The 15,051-nt window shown below is 28.9% G+C and overlaps 1 protein-coding gene across 6 annotated transcripts in view; it reads left to right on the top strand.

Annotated features, from left to right (window-relative positions):
• Positions 1 to 15,051, top strand: part of LOC107436825 (uncharacterized) — a 222,406-nt gene that overhangs the window by 159,868 nt on the left and 47,487 nt on the right. The window contains exon 1 of one of the 6 annotated variants that reach the window (XM_043039223.3): positions 10,234 to 10,710. The exons of the other annotated variants lie outside the window; for them this stretch is intronic. The gene's annotated coding sequence lies outside the window, so the exon portion shown is untranslated. Of the gene's footprint in view, positions 1 to 10,233; positions 10,711 to 15,051 lie in introns of those variants that run through there. 6 annotated transcript variants of the gene reach the window in all.

Below are 15,051 nucleotides of genomic sequence, written 5' to 3'. Positions count from 1 at the left end.
TTTAAGTTTAGTTACATTACACTTAGAGATTACACATTACACTTAGAGATGTACTCAAAACATTAAACACAGAGTTAACTTTTAATTTTTAAGAATTTTCAATTTTTCCTACCAATATTTTAGAACTACGTATGAGTGTTCTCTATTGTATTTTAGATGATATTGTTAGAAATAATTAATTGATGAATGTATTTCAAATTCTCTTGTTCTATGTAGATAGTTATTTAGTGAGTAAAATTCCGATCATTAGATGAAAAGTTATTCAATTCTCATTATTAATTTATTTTACTGGAGAAATCTATATATATATTTCTCTTACACGGCGACAAAAAAAAGCCTCATTACAACTCCCCGAATGGCAACGCTTGAAAATCGACCAATGATTGCCGTTAAAAATGTCGCATGCCAAATCTAGCTGAGATGGCTCAACATATAGCGCTTTTAAAAACGGAAACTGAAATAACCAATGAGAGCATAAGCTAGGCAGAATGAGTAGTCTTTGTCGATAGATCTCTATTTTAGTATTTTGTCGAAAACGCTTTTTTTCACGAATTTATATATTACGAATTTATTTGACGATTTTTGATTTATATCACGACTTTATTTGTTTTACTAGAATTTATTTGTTTATGCAGGTTTTTCCATTGCAATTCACTTATTTCAATTTTTAATAGACTTAATTATAGCCAAAATTTTAACCTTTTTAAAGAGACATCAGTTTTAGAAATTTTATCTTAAGATTTTATACTATAGCACATTTCTAATAGGTTTAACGAATTACATGTCATTTATTTGAATTCAAATTTATTTTAATGACTTAGTATTTACTAAAAAGATGTAATTTTTTTTAAAAAAAAGTTGTTATATGGATTTGAATGATTGTTTTGAATTCATAGAATTTTGTGCATTTGCAATGTACCTAAGTTAGTAGCGAGCGAAGCAAACCATATAAGATTGCGTAGCAATTTTCGGGGGTTGGCGAGCGTTACCGAGCAGAGGGCGCAGCCCACTAGTAAAACTTAATCACAAATGTTTATTAAAAAACACAATAAATGAGGCCAGAATATATGATAATTAAAAAGAAAAAGGAAGGCATTCGAAACTTAAATAAAATTTTCATAGCGAAAATTGTAAATACAATGTATAATATTTGAGCTCATCTTTCATTTTCAGAGGCAAGAAAGATATTTTAAAGCGAAAACTACGCGTAGTATAGTTTACTTAGTAAATTGTGCCATAATCCTACATTAAAAACTTCTCACGGTAATTCATTTATCCTTTTTTAAAAACTTATGCAAGTAAATTTTTAATAATTACCTCTGGGGAAAAACATTAAGTCGTTAAATTGCAATTAGCATATGTCACGTAACATATTCTAACTTCGAAAAGGATAATTTATTCCAGCTCATGCATAATTAACTTTCTTCGAAACAGAATATCAGCCTTTTTCATGTTAAGTACAAGGTCTGGAAACATTAATAAAAATGTAACTTACCCTAACTAGCGAAAATTAAGCCATTTTACTTGGAGAGTACTTTAGGTAATCAATTATGGAGAAAAATAAGTAATGGCATTTTTTCAACTTTTTAATTGTATAAAATTCGATTTTAATAAGCACAACTAACATAAGTTTATTTTTTTGACCCTCCACGACTAACTTATTAACTTACTAACTTATTATGTTACTGTGAATGACCGAAATTGGTGGTTGTTGACTTCCACCTGTGAATGTTGACAATCACATACTCGCTGTGGTAAATGTCCGAAATATATATTGGGTCTAGTTCAGAGCCATTGCCCAGTAGGGGAGAGTCGGGTAGCCCCGCTCACTTAAGGAGTATTGCTTATATTTCTGTATAATAATGAGTAATAATCAAGATTTTTGTATGTTTCTATTGTTTTATCATCTAATTAAATAATGCAAAAGGAATAAACCAAAAAAAGAATAGTTTAACTTAAAAAAATAGAAATTTAAAAAAACATGTTTTTCAGCTCTTTTCAAAATGTGTCGGGTAGCCCCGCCCAGTTACAAAAATTATGTTTCTTGACCGTTTTTTCAGGTGTAAATGAAAATGACCAATGTATTGACAATAGGTAAACCTCGTTTATCATTTTTATCACAAAATGATTTTATTTATTACATATTTATATACTTTTAGAGAATTCTATCATTTAATAACAATCATTTAATAACAACAATATTTGTTGTTAAAGATGCATATAACATTCAAATTTGAAGAATAAAAATAATAATCTTTGCAACCGTACATTTATCGACGAAATAAAATTGGTCGTTGATTCCCGACATTCATGTGAGCGGGGCTACCAGAAATCCAAGTTTTTTGTAAATTTGTAATTACTCGAACAATTTTTCACACATAGACTTCTTTGTGCAAATTAAACTTAAGACTACATACTCTAATGCTGTATGTATAGAAAAAATTATTTTTTTAGTATTAAAATGAAGTTTAATCGAAACATTCAACCAATTTTTCTTAATTTCATGACTACTGTATTCAACATATTTTCAAAACAATTGTTTACCATGTTACCAGCTGCATAAATACTTGAAACTTTGAAAATAATCTTTTTTTAATATAACAATTAATGCCCGATGGCCCATTGACTTGAAAAAATATTCTGTACATATGAAATTGACAGTGGGTGGGGCTACCCGACTCTCCCCTATACATTTATCCGGTTCTCCAAACACTGATTGTTTCTCCTAATCTCTCCTCAGCAGATATTAAAATATCGAATAAATATAATAACATCAACGAATAAATTAATATCAAATCGGATGTAACTATTATTTCGGACATTCACCAAAGCGACTATGTTATTGTTGACATTCACCGAGGAAAGTCGACATTCTCTTGATTTCGGTCATTCACCGTAACATATACATACATAAACACACGTTGGCTACTTTGTCCTATAGAGCTATATAGGGGTTAGCAAGAATTACTGTATTGCATTTAAGCAAGATCTTGAGTCAATAGCTTTCAAAGTTCTAGCGTTTCACAATACGTGTAACTTAAAATTAAATTTAATTAACCATAAAGTAAAGGTTAATATTTTCTTATAGAAATTCACTAGGTATTGAAACATCATAGCATGCTTGTTAGTTCTTTTGATATGAACTTGTGAATTTTGAAGCTTGAGGTAGAGGTAGTCAAAAGCATTTTTAATCCAGGGGTCTGTCCAGACATTTTGTGAAAGGTCCGTTTCTGTAAAATTTTGAAAAAAAATTACTCGTAATTTGTGAATATAAAATAAACATTAAGTCACATTCTTTCAACCAGGGTCCGCTTTTGTGAATTTGTGCAAATAGGGTCCGATATTGCAAAAAAACGTTTTCAAGGAGTTTTTAAATTGTAAAGACATACAAGGTTATGCTCAACACTGTAAAATTATAATTAAAAAATTAAATTTTAAAAAATAAACAGCAAATGCAACTACTAAATTAGCGATGCAACATACAAATATTTGGTATTTAGCCTATACTGCTGAACGCGGAATATTCATCTCGGACGAATAAAGGAAGAAGCGTCTGCCGAAGACAAAATCTAGTTTGTTTACATCTGTCTTTCTCCCCCCCTTCCTGGGAAGGGTTTTTATTCATTAACAAAACAATAATGAAGATAAAAAATTTGTGAAGGGTCCGATTAAAAGATAAATTATTTTGTGAAGGGTCCGTTTTTAAGTTAAAATATTTTGTGAAGGGTCCGTTAACGGACCCAAATTTCTTCGAAACAGACCCCTGTAATCAGATGTTAAAGCATAAATTTTTCAAGCTCTTTAAACAATTAGAAAAAATCACGGGCAAAAAATTCTTAGTAGTTGAAAGGCCTGTGATTGAAATAATTCATTTCTAACAAAGAACTATTTCTGCCATGGTGGCCCGAAATTATTTTGTTAAAACAAAATCAAACGTTTTAAAACAAAAATTTGACTACTACTTTGATTGATTGAGTAACTTTTCCACCAAGCATGGTTGTAAAACGTTCTATTATCTTTTTACTCTTTTGTGAAGTCTTGCAGAATGAATATGAACTATTTTTATAGTTGAACTTCACGAAATTGTGAACTACTGGTGTATGTTTATTTCTTGACATAATCTTTTATTTTCACGATCAGAATTTTTTTTCTATATTTTATTACCCATTGAAAAATTCTACTTCCTCAGTAGAACTTCATATCTACACTATCGAGATATTTTTATTTCAATTCAAACTCTGGCGATATCGTCAACTCCATTAAAAGTCATGAATTACAGGTTACCATCAAAACTTGATGGATGCTTTCAACTCTTACTTCCACTAAGTCCGTCACGAGGGGAACTTTCATACGAAAGTTAAAGCCAAACGACCCAATTCCAATATCACTTTTCTTAAATTTGTGAGAGAAAGCTCTTTTGACAGGGGATTATGGACGCTTCGTTGGACTCTGGCGTGCGTGCACAGCATTTGTATCGAAGCATTGTTCCTTTTTTTCTTCTTTCTGCACTTTTTTTAAAGAAAACAGTGTAACTTCCGTTTTTATTTTTAAGTTCTTTCTTGTAGCTATTTTGCGGAACAGTGTAGGCATGAAAATATCCAAAAAAGAAGGTTTTGACAAATTATTCACGTCATGTTTTATCCTATTGTTTCCTTGTTGCAAAAATGACAAATTTAATTATAGAAAAAAAATAAGCTTTTGTTTTATTTTTCTTAAAATAGCACATTGTAGCGAAATTGTTCTATTTGTTTTGTTTCGTGAAAATGTAAAATCTCTTTCGAAACGTTGATCTTCGTTGTTTTATTGTATTCAAATCTACCGATATTGATGGAGATGCTATTTTAGTATTATATCTTACAATAGATATTGTTTATTTTTTTCGGAAATTAGTTGCTGTCCTTTTGTCTTTTTTTTTCTCTAATAAAAAATCAAATTAGTTTTTTTTTCTTCTAAATATTTGGATGACACTACGGATATAACGCTGCCTGACGTCTCTTTCAGAGTTTTACTCAGTTTAGAATCTCGATAATGTTAATTTAATTATTGATCACGTTGTAAACAAATTACTATATCCTCAATAATTAAGAGTACCTCATTATTTACGGTGCTGATATAATATATCCTCTGTACAAGAAGAATTCGAGTTAGAGGACTCTTGCTTATTGTGAAGATTTGGTCCTGACGGTGCCACATTAATTACAGTACTGACACAATATATCCCTTGTCGTAGAAGTCTCAGGAGTAAGCGGACTATTGCCTTTGAACTTATCTTATCGGTTTGGTGCTGACGGTGCCTCAATAATTACGGTGTTCACAAAATATATCCCTTGTACTAGAAGAATGAGTTACAGGACTATTGCCTTCAAACTTATCGTGTAGGTTTGGTCCTGACAGTACATCATTATATACAGAGCTGGCATAATATATTTCCCATACTTGAAGAATCAGGAGTTAGAGGACTATTGCTTTCGAACTTATCGTGGAGGTATCTTATTAATTACAGTGCTGACAATATATATCTCTTGTACTAGGGGATTCATGAATTAGAGGACTATTGCCTTCGAACTTATTGTGGAAGTTTGATCCTGGCGGTACCTCATTAATTACATTGCTATCATAATATATCCCCTGTACTATAAGAATGAGTTAGAGAACTACATTGTCTTCAAACTTATGGTGGAGGTTTGGTCCTCACGGTACCTCATCATTTATGATGCTGACTTAATATATCCCCCGGACTAGACGGATCAGGAGTTAGAGGACTATTTCATTCGAACTTATTTTGGAGATATGGTCCTCACGGTACCTCATTATTAACAGTGCTAATATAATATATCCACCATACCTGAAGAATCAGGTGTTAGAGTATCGAACTTATCGTGATGGTTTGGTCTTCACGATACCTCATTATTTGCAGTGCTGGCATTAATATATCCACCGTACTAGAAGAATCAGAAGTTACAGTACTATTAATTACAGTTGTGCATTCAAACTTATCGTGGAAGTTTGGTCCTTATATTTAACTGACATTTAAAGTTAGATTATAATTTTGCTTATACGTTCTTTTTTTCGCGCGCTAGAGAATTATGCTTCTCGTGGGACCCATAATAACTTATTTTTTGTTTCCTTTCTACAAATTTGGCGTATTCGACGTGTTATAGTGCGAAAACGGAGTCACTGATTTTCCTACCACATTTTAATTAAATCTAAAGCGCTCTATAAAAAATTCAAAAGCATTTAGTTATCATTTTGTTCTGAAAATTAAGATACTGCAAACAAAAACTTGGAAAATTCGAGATAATACGACATTTTAATTTTCAAATTTAATTCAATAATAAGGAAAGTAGAACATATTAATTACGCTTAATCAACCCATTAGATGCCAAATCACGTATGTGTAGATTCTATCAAAAACATGCCTCGTATAATTACGAGGTTGATGAAACAGTGCGAGTACATGTGTAATTCAACAAGTTATGGAACTACCTTTAATTTTGTAAAAACTTGCTTAATTATCAGGCAATATTATCATACTAATTTCTTGATTAAAAAAATCACTTCAAACAAGTATTATGCTTAACTGCTTAATGCGCATGCGCAACAAACAGAAGTATACATATCATATTTTTCGAAAAATAATATCTATATTATTTGTTAGGCCCGGATTTCGATGACATTTGCATTTTTTTACATTTTTTGCATTTTTGGACATTTTTTGTCTAGAGCATTTTTTTAGATTTGTAGGGCATTTTTCTTGAAATTTTGGGGCGTCTTTTGCATTTTAATGAATTTTTTAAATTTTTCTGTTAATTTTTTTACAATTTTTGTTATTTTTTATCAATTTTCATTATTACACTGGCTTCCAAACAATAAAGAAAATCTATAGGATATTAACAGGTGAAGCAACATCTTTTCAAATTGAAGAAGCATTGTCAGTAATTGACCGTCTTTTTCAAGTACGCACCAATAACATCAGTAGACGTTGAAAGAAGTTTTGCAGGAATGAAAATTTACTTTCAGACAAGAGACGCTCGTTTACAATTCAAATTATCAAAAAACATTTAATAATCCAATGTAATTCTGATATTTAGTAATATTATGAGATGGAAGTTGTTATATCCATTAAAGTTTCTATACAAAATAAAAATATTTTGGTGTCAATATATTTTCCTTTTTTTTGTTATTTTAGGATATAAAACATATTTTTCAAACTTTAATGAGCGTAGAACAAGTATTGCATTGCTTTATATCTTTTAAATGACTCATAATAATTTTAAAGAGCAAAACATTTTTTTAATTCAATATTTTTACTTTATTTAAGGCATTTTTTGCGCAATTTTTGCATTTTTAAGGGCATTTTTTGCACTTTTTAAGGGCATTAGTTGAGATTTTTTAGGTTATCAAAATCCGGGCTCTAATTAGTGGAGCATCGTTTATACGACGCCGAAGGGACCACCGAAAAACGTCGTATAAACGATAACGTCGTATAATCGATTTTTACTTCTAAAACTGAAACTAACTCTGTTTTCAGTTAATTTTAATGTTTAACGTGTTGATTTACATAAATTTCTAAATTAGACAAAGCAAAACAAACAAATAACCAAAGAAGAAAAATTGCAGTGAGCAATTTGAATGTATGTTACCTTTAATTATATTCTACTAGTCTCTACAATGCTTTGAATAGCGAGTTAAACTTACTGCTTTCTATGATGCAATTTTAGATTTCTAATCACGGCCAAATCTAATGGCTGAAGCGTACTTGTGCAATTTGCAGGAAAAAAGAGAGCTTTTACATTTTCCAAAATAATTAGTATCGATGGGTGCACTGGACATTGGTCGATGAATAGCAAAATTTTTCGTTTTTCCCTCTTCAAACCATTGTCAAATTTTTTCAGTCATCTAGTAAAAATTACGGTCGTCATCCAAGCATTCTTGTTGGGCACCCTTTTCTGTATCATTCATGTTGGCAAATTCCGCCCTTTTTCAAAATACACAAGAAAAAATTAAGTAAACGTGAATAAAATCTAAAAACCGACGCATAACCGCGATTCTGTGCGTCGTATAAATGATTTATTTTTACATTAAAATGAATAGGAATGATTTGGGACCACACTAAAACGTCGTATAAATGTAAACGTCGTATAAGTGATCGTCGTATAAACGATGCTCCACTGTATTTGTAATTTTGCGACTGTAATTGTTTCGCAAGAAACCAAATATATTTAAAATAATTCATTCACTAAAATCCCTATAGTTTCTTATTCAATCAGTAAAAATATTAGTTTCTTATAATAAATTAATTACGAAGAAAAAGAATGAAATATTTTATTTATCATAGAAAGAGTATTCTATAACATACTGTTATAATTTTAATTATTTTTTTCTTTTTCTATGAAATTTTCAATTCTCAAACACTGTGTTATTTTCTCAAATAGACAGAAACAATTAAACATATTTTTTTTCTAAGCCATAATTATTCATTTAATTTATAAATAGAAAAAACACTCATAATAATCTTGCATAAGAACGGAAGTCTATTCACTCTTTTGATAAGCTTTACCCCTATGTCTATTTATCATTTGGCATAGTGACATTCTCAATTCTCTTTTACAATTCAACCACACATCTTTTCAACAGAAAGCGTGAAAAATTTACGCCAAATATCGATGTGATTTCAATCTGTTCGCTTTATGAGGCGGAACCTGGCTTTTTCCACTGCTAATGAGCCCCGATTGTGTGACGTCAGCGGTCACGTGACGGGGGATGCGGGAGAGCACGTGTCGGAGAGATGGGATGGATGCGGAAGATCAAGGTGGGAATTTCGGAGGGATTTGTATTGGCGGAGGGAATATGTATGATACATTGGATTTGGTTTCCTAATCAATTACCCCTGAGCTTGTCATTTTGTTTTAATTTGGGCTCCTGACTTAAATTTTCATTCGTCACACGGTTAAGGACAATTTTTATTACGGTAATTTAAGAAATTAAGAGAAGGTATAGTTTAATGAAACTGATATTGATTAGAAAACATCATTTGTGAATCCAACTACGTATTGGATTACTTAATTGAAAATCTATGACAATTTAATGAATTTACTGTATCAACAGTAGATTGCTATAATAAAGTCGTAACAGGAAAAATAGTAAATTTGTTAATAAATTTTGTTAAATAAACAAAAATACCTATGGTTAACCCTTCATAAGTGTTGCCAAATAAACTTTAAGTGCAAAGTTATGATTCGGAACTTGCGATTTTCTACATTTAGTCAGTAGTAAATTTTTTTTTATTGCAGAAAGTCACAAAAAGTGTATGCATAAGAAATATTTTTTTTTAACTTTATTTTTCGGAAGAAAATGTATTTTTAATCGATGTTATTATGTATCTAATATAAAGAACTTCCCTAAGAAAGTTTTCTTTTTATTTAGAGTTTTTCTTCCAGTGAAATTTTAAATTAGAATTTTTAGATTTTTGCATTAAATTTTATGTAAATTTCTCTTTTGTGTACTTTAATATTTATTTGTAGAACTTAAAATAAAGGAAAGGGAGAAAAAAAGAAAAGAAATGATGATTCAAGCATTCCTTTTGTGTTTAAAACTATTAAAAGTCCCTCATGGAAAACGTTGAGAAATGAATCCATCACATCCCCATTATATGCATTAATTTAGCTGATAAAATGTAAATCAACTATCAAATAAATTTATCAAATTATATAAATAATTTAAAAATTTGCATTTGGGAGGTTAAATCAATTGCCTCTGTTTTCTTCTAAATGTGAAAGTGTGTAATAGAAAAAAACACACACTCTATTTAAATAGCAGTCTATTTAATCGCAAACTATACTTTGCTTCTTTTTCTATCTTTTTCAGTTGAACTACTTTATTCTTTGTTTATTAAAAAGTTTTGCTAAAAGAATTTCAACAATAGCTTTAATCGTCAAGAAATAGTATGATGAGCTTTTATGATTCTTAAATAAGCAACATTATTATTAAATGAACACAACTATTATTAAATAAAAGGATGTCTATTATTTTTTCAAGCATAATACACATCAAATATTTTATTTAGAACGAAATTAGATTTTAATTCGATTTACTGATAATAGTTTTACTCTTCGAAACCTCAGATACAATATCAAAAAAGTGACAGAACCTTTATCTACCTGATTCATAATTTGCATACCTTTACCCACTGATAAAAAAGTTAACAATAGCTCTTGCATACCTGCCAGTCGACATTTATCTTTCGCTTTGCTTTGTTAACTTCTGTAAATTTTTTTTTCATTGACATTTTCTCTGCGATATATCTATTAATAAGCATGTTGTCTAGTTATGGGCTGTACTAAAAAACCTTTTGTACCTCAAGGGACAAGAAACCTTTACTCAATATTTTTTGTTATTTATTTCTTGTTCCTTTCAAGGCGATGATATATTCTTTTTTTATTCCGTTTTATTGAGGGGGTATTAAAAGGGTCTGGCAGGGTTGGCGATAAATGAGGCAAGGCAACCCCATCCCCCTCCTCTTTTGTATCATTTAGAGGGAGAGAAGACTTGGCAACAATGCCAACCGCGATGGGGATCTTGCAGAATATTGAAGCAGTGCTGTTGCTCCTCTAAAAGTGCCAAGTGCTTTGCATTCTGTGTTGTGTGTGTATTTTGTATTTTCCACTCGGACAGAAATGTTACCAGTAGAATGCTGCGCTACTATCATGAGTAAGTCTATTTCTATAATACATAACCTATCAGATGAGTACATCCACGACATTAATTTGCATTTGCCTTTATGGCATTTAATTAACAATATTCAAAACATATCACTTTGCTTATCTTTATTACCTAATGCTTTCATTTTGTGGGATATAATGCATATATTTAACTAATATGTATATTTTATTCTATTTCTATAATACATAACCTATCAGGTGAGAAAATTCAAGACATTAATTTGCATTTGACATTATAGCGTTTAATTAACAATATTCAAAACATCTCACTCCCGCCTATCTTTAATGCTTTCATTCTGTGAAGTATTATAATGCATGTATTTAACCAACATGTCTATTTTAATGCGTATAATCTTGACTTTTAAAATTTTGAGTCTAAAACGAGATGATGTTTTTTTTCTTTCTTTTACTTGCTCAATCCAATGAAGAAGATTTTTCTAAACATTAAATGCAATCAGCATTGCTTGTATTGAATGCACTCATTTTTTGAAACATAATGCATATAGATCGTATTAATCAACATGTATATTTTAATATCTATAATCTTATTGTCTTTTAAGATTTTGCCACTAAAACGAGTTCATATCTTTTTTAATTGCTCTATCTGAAGAAGAAGAATTTTCTAAACATTAAATGCAATTAGCATTGCTTATCTTGAAAGCACACATTCTGTTACACATAATGCATATGGCACATATTAACCAACATATATATTGTAATGTGTATAACTTTGGCTTTTAAAATTAGCTAAAACGAGTTCATTTTTTTTACTTGCACAATCTAATGAATTTTTATTTAAACATTAAATGCAATCAACATTTCTCAACTTGAATGCACTCATTCTGCGAAACATAATGCACATAGATCGTATTAATCAACATGTATATTTTAATATCTATAATCTTATCGGCTTTTAAGATTTTGCCACTAAAACGAGTTCGTATCTTTTTTAATTGCTTAATCCAACGAAGAAGATTTTTCTAAACATTAAATGCAATTAGCATTGCTTATCTTGAAAGCACACATTCTGTTACACACAATGCATATGGAGCATATTAACCAATATATAAATTGTATTATGTCGAAAACGAGTTCACATATTTTACCTGCTCAATATAAAGAAGAAGTATTTTCTAAACTTAAAATGCAATCAGCATTTCTGATATTGAATGCACTCAGTCTTTGAAACATAATGCACATAGATCGTATTAATCATCATGTATATTTTAATATCTATAATCTTGGCTTTTAAGATTTTTTAATATTTTTTTTTAATTGTTCATTCCTGTGAAGAATATTTTTCTAAACATTAAATTTAATTAACATCGCTTATCTTGAAAGCAATCATTCTGTTGCATACAATACACATGATACATATTAACTAACATGTATATTGTAATATGTATAATCTTCGCCTTTAAGATTTGGCCACTAAAACGAAATCTTATTCTTTTTAATTGCTCATTTCAATGAAGGAGGTTTTTCTAAATATTAAAGGCAATTAGGGACATTTATATAGAAATCTAGAATCCACTTATTGGTAAGACATTATGCACATGGCTCCCATTTTATTCTACATGTATATTTTTGGGATTTAAGATTTTGTCACTAAGACGATACCATAATTTTTTAGTTACCTACATAATATACAATGCGTGGTGTAGTATTTTAGGATAAGTACATAGCATTCCTTTCTTCCCCAATATATATATATAATGCGTTGGGTATCGTTTGAAGAGCTTGTAAATTTTAATATTTATCCCCTTGGGTTTAAATAACCTAACTATTGAGGCAACATATTGCAAGAAATGTAATTGATTTTTTGTTTTCGTATACATATGCACAATCCAGGGTTGCGTTTTTGACGTCAAAAAGTGGTTTTTGACATGACAAGGGTATAATACTGGTTTAAACCGTCAAAAACCCGTCAAAAACTGAAGTTTGCCAAGAAAATATATAAACTTCAAAACTACCAACAGTTGCCAAGCATTATATTGAAATTTAATTATACTATAGGTAATCAGCAGGTTTTAAAATATTTTTTAATTAAAATTAAGGTAAAATAACAGATTTAAAATCTCAAAAATTTATATTCAAATGCATGTGCAGAAAAATTTTGCAAAAAAATTTTTTAAATATTTATATTTTGAAAAAAAATTTTTTTTTTGATACTTAATAAAATTAAAAGTTTATTACTATGCATTTTTGACATATAAGGAACATATAACTAATATTTATAAGGAACTTACAAGTTATGTTGTATAAATACAAACTTGATACAAGTGTATAAAATTTTTTTTTAATGTTATACCGAATATCTTTATTATCCAGTATGTTAATTTGAATTTAAAAGTAGTTATATTTGTGAATAATGATAAATATAATTCATATTGTTTATTATATTTATTTATAATTATTACACTTATCATTCTAAAACAATTTTTACCTCTTAATTTTTTTTTCTCCACTTGTATTAAGAATACAAATAATGCATATCTTGAAAGCAAGAAGTAATTATTCAACAGCTGAATATTTAGATATTCAACAAAACTATATAGTATTCAGCAAAATGAAATTCACAAGTATTTGGATAAACTAAATTTTCAGCCTAGTAAATGAATAGGCTGAATATACTGTAAATCGAAACTAACTACTCTGTGTATTTAACAGAAAGCACTTAAATTTGTATTGTCTTATGTTAAAAAGATTATTAAGAAGATTTAAAAGAATATTAAAAAGATTTTTCTTTAAAAGATGTCTAATGTACAAAACTGCTAATGTTTATCTTTAAAATTGTCTAATTTTTAGTATAATCTATACTATACACTAAATTTGGTTATAAATAAATTTCTTAATAATATCACTGCAGATTTTCAATAACACATGAAAATGAATACATAATATTACAAAAGATGTGAGCTTTCAAAAGTACAAGATTTTGGTTACTATTCAAAATATAAGTGTTTCTTCAAAATTTTAAATTTATTTTTTCTAGAACATATTTAGAAACACTATCCTTTATAAAAAATATATATAAATTTTATGTAATAATTAAATTTCACATATGAATATAGGTTTTTGACATTTTCGACATTTTTGACAGTGAGGTTTTTGACGTGACGGTTTAAACCGTCAAAAACTGTCACATGTCAAAAACCTGCCAACCCTGGCACAATCTATATCTTGAATTACATCATATTAAATCAAAACTATTGCTTGTTTTGAAATTAATAATGTTATAGATCTCTATCTAAAAGTAAAGAATAATGTTTTTTGAGAATAAATTAAAAAAATCTAATCATTTAATTATATGACTAGTTTCGTTCAATTTTATTTCAGACTATGAAGTTCTGCGTCTATAGAAATATACTTAATTAAAGCTTGCATGCTTTAGTTAAAAAATTTAAAAAAGATCTATGATTTGCAGCTTAAACACCGTAATGTATAAATATAAAAACTAATTAGAATATTGCCTGTTTATTAGAAAATTAGTCTGCCTGTATATTTCTATACAGCGAAAATATCTGCTTAGGAATATATTAGGAGTCTGCTTAGGAATATACTTTATTAAAGCCTTCATACTTTAGCTAAAAAGGAGAAGCTCTAATTTAAAGTTTCAACACCGTAATGTATGAATATAATATTTAATTAGAATATTGCCTGTTTATTAAAGTATTAATTAGAATATTATCCTGCCCATATATTCCTATACATGTTGTTCAGTCTGCTTAGGAACATACTTAATTAAAGCCTGTAAACGTAAGTGAAGGAGAATTTCTACAATTTGCAGCTTAAACACCGTAATGTATGAATGTAAAAATTAATTAGAATATTAGCCTGTTTATTAGAATATTAATTGTAATATTAATTAGAATATTAATCTACCTGTATATTCTTATTCAGATAGACTATGAAGATCAGTATTATACTTAATTAAAACCGGTATACTTAAGTTACTAACTGAAAGAAGCTCATCGTACAGTATGAAGTTAAATATTAATTCGAATATTAATTTCATTCAAGCGTTGTGATAAAAGATTTATGCTCTTGGGGGGATAATTGCTTAAAATAGGTAAAACATAAATAAATCAAAGATTAACTGCTAGAATAAAGATATAAGGCACAATTAATTAATTAGTTTAGACTACAATATAATAATTTTTACTGTTGTAAATTAAATCATCTATTTATTTTAAATTGGCAAAACTCGTGAATATATTAGTTAATTATTATAATTTTAAAGTAATATTGAATGTCATAATTCTTAACACATTATTCTTATTTCCAAATGAACAAACCCTTTATCTCATAGGGTTCAGGGTTAGTCGGA

The sequence above is a fragment of the Parasteatoda tepidariorum genome, chromosome 3 (genome assembly GCF_982258835.1).
Source record: "Parasteatoda tepidariorum strain Cologne lab strain chromosome 3, Ptep-v5.0, whole genome shotgun sequence".
NCBI classification, from domain to species: Eukaryota; Metazoa; Arthropoda; class Arachnida; order Araneae; family Theridiidae; genus Parasteatoda; species Parasteatoda tepidariorum.
Note: the sequence above shows the minus strand (reverse complement) of the source record. Positions and strands in the feature narration are given on the sequence as shown.